Below are 7,353 nucleotides of genomic sequence, written 5' to 3'. Positions count from 1 at the left end.
TATAGACTAACTTCCCGGATCCCACTCACTTCCCCAGTGACGTTTGGAGTATGGGTGCTTCATGTCCAGATTTGTGGAGAATTGCGTCATCTTTGCCCTGTGTATTAGGAGGAAAGATCAGTGTACCTGATGTTTGTGGATTAAGAGGAGAGGTCAGCCGGACCATCTTAACGGGTGGGCACACTGGGCAGTTGCCCAGGGCTCCACGATTCTAAAGGCCTTCAAGCTGGTTCCCCTGGAGCGTCTTGTACAAATAAAAAAAGGCATTAGAAACGTAAGAAATCTGGGATCCTAAGTGTCCACTGGGCCCTAGGTGATAGTTTAAGTTGCCTTGTGGATGACCTGGCTTTGGTTCCCCAGCCGCTGCCTCTCTATAATGTACACACACAGTCTAGATATCACTGAGCCCCCAATAAATATAATCCTTTTTTCTCCTGTTGAATAAACTTTCCTTGAACTGACGCGCTACACCACCCTTGTAACATATACAGTATGAGAAAGGTAACAAAGCGAAACAAAGTATTCAGTTGACCTTGGTCAAATCTGTTTATGATCCTTGTTTCACTTTTCCTTTTGCAGGGAATTTTTATTCCCCACTGCCGGCCCCTGGGTTCTTTATAAACAGGGGAAGAGCACCAGAGCTGGGAGTCTGTATGCAGGAGAGACACAACGTCCTGTGACGTGCCAAGTCTTTGGGATCTCTACGCTCTGGGGGTAAGTCTGTAACTCCGTCTCACACCTGAACCATGCTTGGAACGCTTAAACTTTACTTTCAGGGAAATCGCGTCCTTTAATTTCTCTACCTTGAACGTAGTACCTACTGGCACCCCAAAAATGTGCTAAAGCTTACTGTCCTGCAGGCTTGTTACTGAGTACCCATAGAAATCTTAAAACCTCTGCTTTACCGTCCTCCAGGTACTCCCTAAAGTGTATGTGGTGGGAGGTAGGGTGGGATGAAATGTCTTCGCCAATCTCGCGTCATAAATTCTACATTAATGGTCTGCTTTATACCTGTTGTGTCTGTCAATCTGATGACATTGTACAGTAGTTGGCAGAGGTCTGACAGTTAATCCAGGTCTGTTTTCTGTTGGGCAAACACCACGCGTTTCAGGGGGAGGCTGAGTGTAACAAGGAGGAAGGAATGTTAATGTTTATGGAACACTACAGAGATGTGTATTATATATTGCAGGTGTATAAGGTGTCCTCTTGGTATAACCAGATCTGTAACGTTGCAGCCTGGGTGTTGGCAGAAGTAGGGTGCTGTGCCTGGGAAGAAGGTGAGTTACAGTATTACACACAGATGTGCGGTGCTTTGTAGGGGTATAAAAATAACGGGGTGCAGCCATACACCTAAGGCCACTCCCTGAAAACTGATACATGGATTAACTAAACAGTAACAAATACCTATCCTGGTAATAATTATCTCTCCACTCAGCCGCTGAGAGTTCATTAACCACTTGGTCGTGAACTTATGTCCTTATATCCCTGCTTATCCTACACTGACTCGGCGTAACTTGGTTACATCTGAATCAATGTGCTCATTAATTACGGTAACTCAGAACTACCATTATTGCTGCACATATTCACACCTGGTCACAGAACTCCAGTCTGACTGTATACATTTCTGAATACATACCACTGTGGTTTTTACAGGTTTCATTTTTTTTTTTTTGCCAATGACTTATTTATATATTGCTCTGCATAGTAATCTAATGCTGGCTATTAAATTGTTTACATATTTTTGTCCTTATTCTATATTGTCAGGTGCACAGCGGCCGCACTTCTTCCCCGTGTTGTGTTTATTCATGAGTTACAGCAATTCGTGCTTCATGTATAAACACCCGTTTCCCGGGCATGTATATTACCATGACTTCTATGCCAATTACAGTATGGCGTCAACAGTGTTAGACTCGGGCATGAAGCGCCAACCACGGAATGCAGTGGTAGAGGCCAATGATTAATGGGTGTGGCCAGCTGCAACAGAGGGACTTGGCCAATAATTAAAGAGGCCATAGACGGCCTGCCCTTTATAAAGGAGGGGAGAGGGGTATATCAGGGCTGCCCACTTTGATTGGCAGGATGACTACTTTTTATATAGCTTCCATAGAAATGAAGCAAACGCCCGAGTATTATCCATGCTCCTGCTCCACCCAATTACTGAGCCTCTAGTAGAGTAACTATATATAATTTGAGTACATGGTCTGGAGCCTGACACTTAAAAGAGGAGGTGGGGGCCTCAGGCAGTGGGAATCACCAGGATTTTCCCCTGAACACTTGTGTGCCAGTCTACTCCTGGGCTCCAGGGGTGTCAGGGTGTTAATACCCTGAGTGTCTGATTCTGGGTCCCATGATGTGTCTGCAGTAGCTGAAGCCAGACTTACTCATTTATGCTAATGTAAGAATTCATAATGCTGTAGCGGGGGTCCATGAAACGGCAGGTCGCGCCATCCGTTGTTTTTATGCCATTTGCTTCAACAGTCAATTGTATGGGCCAACCCTATGCCAGGTGCAAGACTATACGGCAGGAGATGCTCTGTCTGACTGTCATGCGTTACATCACTTTGTATACAGGGTCAGACTCAGTCGTACACAGATGTGCAAGTGTCGCACGTCACACTGATCAGTGTAAGCTAGCAATGTAGTCTTGTTGCTTCAGTGTGTTTCAATTGACTTGCATTTGGAGAAGATGACTGGTCTGGCTGAGTCGCCTGGGACCTAGAGGGGCTATTTTGTGCAATTGAAGCAACTGGAAGAAAGTACACATCTGTAGCTTCCGTGCCCCACAACACACAACCGTACGGAGCTGAAGATAAATGCCTGTGGCACTCCTACAAGATAGGGCAGTTCCCTGCACTACTACCATAACCGCCCAGTAGCCATAGGCCAGAGATAAGCACAAAAAGGTCCAACTGACCCAAACTGTTACTAATGCAGTGTCCTAATCAGCTGCTAACATTTAGGTGCCACAGCCAGCGGCTTGTTACCGTCAAAAGCCGCGGTTGTTGCTCCTCCGTGTCGGCAAACGGCTGGGAATGTGGAATGCAGAACTAGGCTATTATGTTTCAGTTCCATTAGCAGAAAATGCCTCCTGCTACACACCTTAAGAGGACAAGCAGAGAAGTTTCCCATAGCAACCCAGCAGATGCTACTGTCGCTATCACTTTATGGAACATACTAGATAAATGATAGCTAGAATCTGATTGGTTGTGCAGATAACACATCCACATGATAGAGATATGGCAGGTTTAGGCAGAAACCAATAAGCTTTGTATAGATCACCCAGTACCTTCACTCTGGCCCTGTACTAGACCTATTACTCCTATTACTCCTACTTTCTATTCTCCCGCAATGTTTGGGAGACTCGCATGTTTTTCTCGCTTGTCCTGAAATATAGACTAACTTACCGAATCCCACTCACTTCCCCAGTGACGTTTGGAGTATGGGTGCTTCATGTCCAGATTTGTGGAGAATTGCGTCATCTTTGCCCCGTGTATTAGGAGGAAAGATCAGTGTGACCTTGTGTTTGTGCATTAAGAGGAGAGGTCAGCCAGACCATCTTAACATATGGGCACACTGGGCAGCTGCCCAGGGCTCCACAATTCTAAGGGCCTTCAAGCTGGTGCCTCCGGAGCGTCTTGGGAGGTGGGTAGAGAATGCTGCCTGGCTGCTCGGATTGCGGATTACATACAATCAGAATTGCTAAGCAGCATTCTCCACCCACCTCCCAGCCTGCAGCCAGACAGTGAATGGCTATCAGCATGCTGATTGGTGGATGGCTGCACCAATCAGTGCTGACAGCCATTCGCCGTATGGAAGCATGTGGAGAGACAGGACTGTAGAAGGCATGCGTTATACATTTTATTCCTGTAAATGGGTGTGTAGGGGCCCTAGTACATTGCTTTACCCAGGGCCTACAAAGTTTTTAAGTTGGTCCTGGTGGTCCCTGTGTATTAAGAGGAAAGAATTGGTAGGTATGTCCTGACTGCGAAGAGATCAGTTCCCTGATGACTGTGTATTAGGGGGAAGGGAGAGGTCATTGCATCCTTGATGACTGTGTATTAGACGGCAGAGAGATGTCAGTGTGTCCTGATGTCTGTGTATTAGTAGGAAGGGCGAGGTAATTGTCTCATCTGTCTTTGTATTTGGATATGTCTCTGGTTGTTGTATATAATTAGTTGCTAGTAGTTAGACATACACATAATTTGATCATTTGTGTTTCTTTACAGAATAAAAGAAACAACTTTGTACATATTACGGAACACAAAAGCCAGAAGACCAGTTCTCTGCACAGATGGCGTTCAGGATATCTGGGACTGACCCTGACTTCTACAAGGAATATGAATGTGTAGACGAAATTTATGATGAGTTTGATGCCTACAATGATACATTTGAAGCTGGAGCCAGAGCAGAGGTTGGGGTAGGGAGGGTCAGGGTGCATAGAGAAGGTGTTGGACTCCAAAGCAAAGTTGCTAATGTATCAGCTGGTGCAAAATTCAGTGTGAGGGACCTGGAAGCAGAGGCCATGGTTGGGGCAGAATTATCAAGTATCTCTGTCTCTACTGATCCCTGTGAGGTTGAATGGGGTCCTGTAACGATTAATGTGCCTCCATGTTCTTCTGAGGTCACCGCTCTCAGCGCATCGGCTGGCGTCAAAGCTGATTCCAGCGGAGTTAGGGCTATGGCCAAGGCAGAGGTACTTAGTGTCTCTGCCTCGGCTGGACCTCTCAAAGGTAAACTTGGACTAGGGTTTGACACTGGGTTTGGAGTTGGAGAGGAAGGGCTTAACGCACGAGTTTTGGGTACTGGCATGCGTGTGGGCGGAGGTAGAGTAAGCGTATCTGCCTTGAATTCAGAGGTGGAATGTTGTGTATCATAAATGTGCACAGACGGGCAATGCTGAAGGACATATATGGACAAATATAATGGCCTTCAAGTTACGGAAAGTGCAGAGACTTCAGTGTTATAGCCGCGAGATTAAAAGGGGCATTTTTTTATTTTATTTTTCGTAGCAAAACCAGGTTTGGTTGTTATGTATTATTATTGGATGATTCCATTGATGACCAATTCCATTCAGAACTACCCCTACTTGCATCTCATGCTCCTAGTGCCCAAGTTATACCACTGTCTTACTCTACCTTCATACAGGTGTGGTTTAGGGGGCAGTGCTCCCCTAGGCACTACAGTAATGTGCCGTTCCCTGACAAGTGTCGCCCCCTAGGCTGCACTCTACATTGCATGTGGCTTGATGCATGTACTGACAGTATTTGATCTTAATATTACAGTGTTTGGTTTATGAATTATAATATTACTTGTGTCTGCTTGGCTAGGAACAACTATACTGAATGGAAATTGACTATGGCCCTCATTCCGAGTTGATCGGTCGCAAGGCGAATTTAGCAGAGTTACACACGCTAAGCCGCCGCCTACTGGGAGTGTATCTTAGCATCTTAAAATTGCGACCGATGTATTCGCAATATTGCGCTCACAAACTACTTAGCAGTTTCTGAGTAGCTCCAGACTTACTCTGCCTGTGCGATCAGTTCAGTGCTTGTCGTTCCTGGTTTGACGTCACAAACACACCCAGCGTTCGCCCAACCACTCCCCCGTTTCTCCGGCCACTCCTGCGTTTTTTCCGGAAACGGTAGCGTTTTCAGCCACACTCCCATAAAACGGCCTGTTTCCGCCCAGTAACACCCATTTCCTGTCAATCACATTACGATCGCCGGAGCGATGAAAAAGCCGTGAGTAAAAATACTATCTTCATAGCAAAGATACTTGGCGCAGTCGCAGTGCGAATATTGCGCATGCGCACTAAGCGGAATTTCACTGCGATGCGATGAAAAATACCGAGCGAACGACTCGGAATGAGGGCCTATGTATGGATATGTGTTTGTGTATATAAAACATTAAACCTTCTCATCATGGCCAAAAAACTGATATGGTTCATTGTGTTATTTGCATGCAATCGTGTCGTTATTTATTTGGTCGATATCTGGAGGAAGGAGGGTGGGGATTTATCAAAGCTTGGAGAAAGATAAAGTACCAACCAATCAGCTCCTATCTCTCTCCAAGCTTTGTTAGATACTGTATCTCCCCGGGGGCGGCAGTCAATTGACCACCTGTCGGGATCCTGGCGGTCAGGATACGGACACCGGAATCCCGACACCAGCTGAAATATCGGCAGTCGGAGTCCTGACTGCCGGCTGGAAACCCCTATTCGGTGGTGATCCGCGCAACCACCTGGAGGGGAATAGAGACCTGTGGCAACCGAAGGTCGCCACCAGGCCCGAAGTGTGGCGAGCGTAGCGACGCTGTGCTCGCCGCCGGAATTCCGGCTGTTGGGCTCCAGGATCTCATACTGATCCCCTCCCTGGGACTTGGTGACCATTTAAATATTTGGGAGCTAAATCTGCAGCCGGAATAGTGCTGCTCCCAAAATCCCAGACCCTACATCCCAGATATAAATAATATCCCCATGGTCCTTATGGAGTCCCCAGCATCGTCTACGACGTAAGAGAAAATTAGATTTTAAACCTACCGGTAAATCTTTTTCTCCTAGTCCGTAGAGGATGCTGGGGACTCCGTAAGGACCATGGGGTATAGACGGCTCCGCAGGAGACATGGGCACTGTAAAGACTTTAGAATGGGTGTGCACTGGCTTTTCCCTCTATGCCCATCCTCCAGACCTGTTAGGACTGTGCCCAGCGGAGACTGACAGTACGAGGAAAGGATTTTTGTTAATCTAAGGGCAAGATACATACCAGCCCACACCATACATACCGTACAACATGAACCAAACCAGTTAACAGTATGAACCAAACAGCATCAGCCAAAGACTGATCTCAACTGTAACATAACCCTTATGTAAGCAACAACTATATACAAGCCTTGCAGAATTTGTCCGCACTGGGACGGGTGCCCAGCATCCTCTACGGACTAGGAGAAAAAGATTTACCGGTAGGTTTTAAAATCTAATTTTCTCTTACGTCCTAGAGGATGCTGGGGACTCCGTAAGGACCATGGGGATTATACCAAAGCTCCAGACCGGGCGGGAGAGTGCGGATGACTCTGCAGCACCGATTGAGCAAACATGAGGTCCTCATCAGCCAGGGTATCAAACTTGTAGAATTTTGAAAAAGTGTTTGAACCCGACCAAGTAGCAGCTCGGCAAAGCTGTAATGCCGAGACGTCTCAGGCAGCCGCCCAAGTAGAGCCCACCTTCCTTGTGGAAGGGGCCTTTACCGAATTTTGGAACCGGCAAACCAGCCGTAGAATGAGCCCGAGGAATCGTGTCACAGATCCAGCGAGCAATAGTCTGCTTAGACGCAGGAGCGCCAACCTTGTTGGTTGCAT

General features: G+C 46.8%; 1 long non-coding RNA gene across 1 annotated transcript; it reads left to right on the top strand.

Moving 5' to 3' along the window:
* Positions 1 to 583: 583 nt before the first annotated feature.
* Positions 584 to 5,363, top strand: LOC134970051 (uncharacterized). Its single transcript, XR_010189632.1, has 3 exons — positions 584 to 714; positions 1,190 to 1,277; positions 4,227 to 5,363. It is a non-coding gene; the product is annotated as an uncharacterized LOC134970051 (long non-coding RNA).
* Positions 5,364 to 7,353: the final 1,990 nt, after the last annotated feature.

The sequence above is a fragment of the Pseudophryne corroboree genome, chromosome 11, assembly GCF_028390025.1.
Source record: "Pseudophryne corroboree isolate aPseCor3 chromosome 11, aPseCor3.hap2, whole genome shotgun sequence".
Lineage (NCBI taxonomy): Eukaryota > Metazoa > Chordata > Amphibia > Anura > Myobatrachidae > Pseudophryne > Pseudophryne corroboree.
The sequence above is the reverse complement of the archived record's forward strand: the minus strand, read 5'-3'. Positions and strand labels throughout refer to the sequence as shown.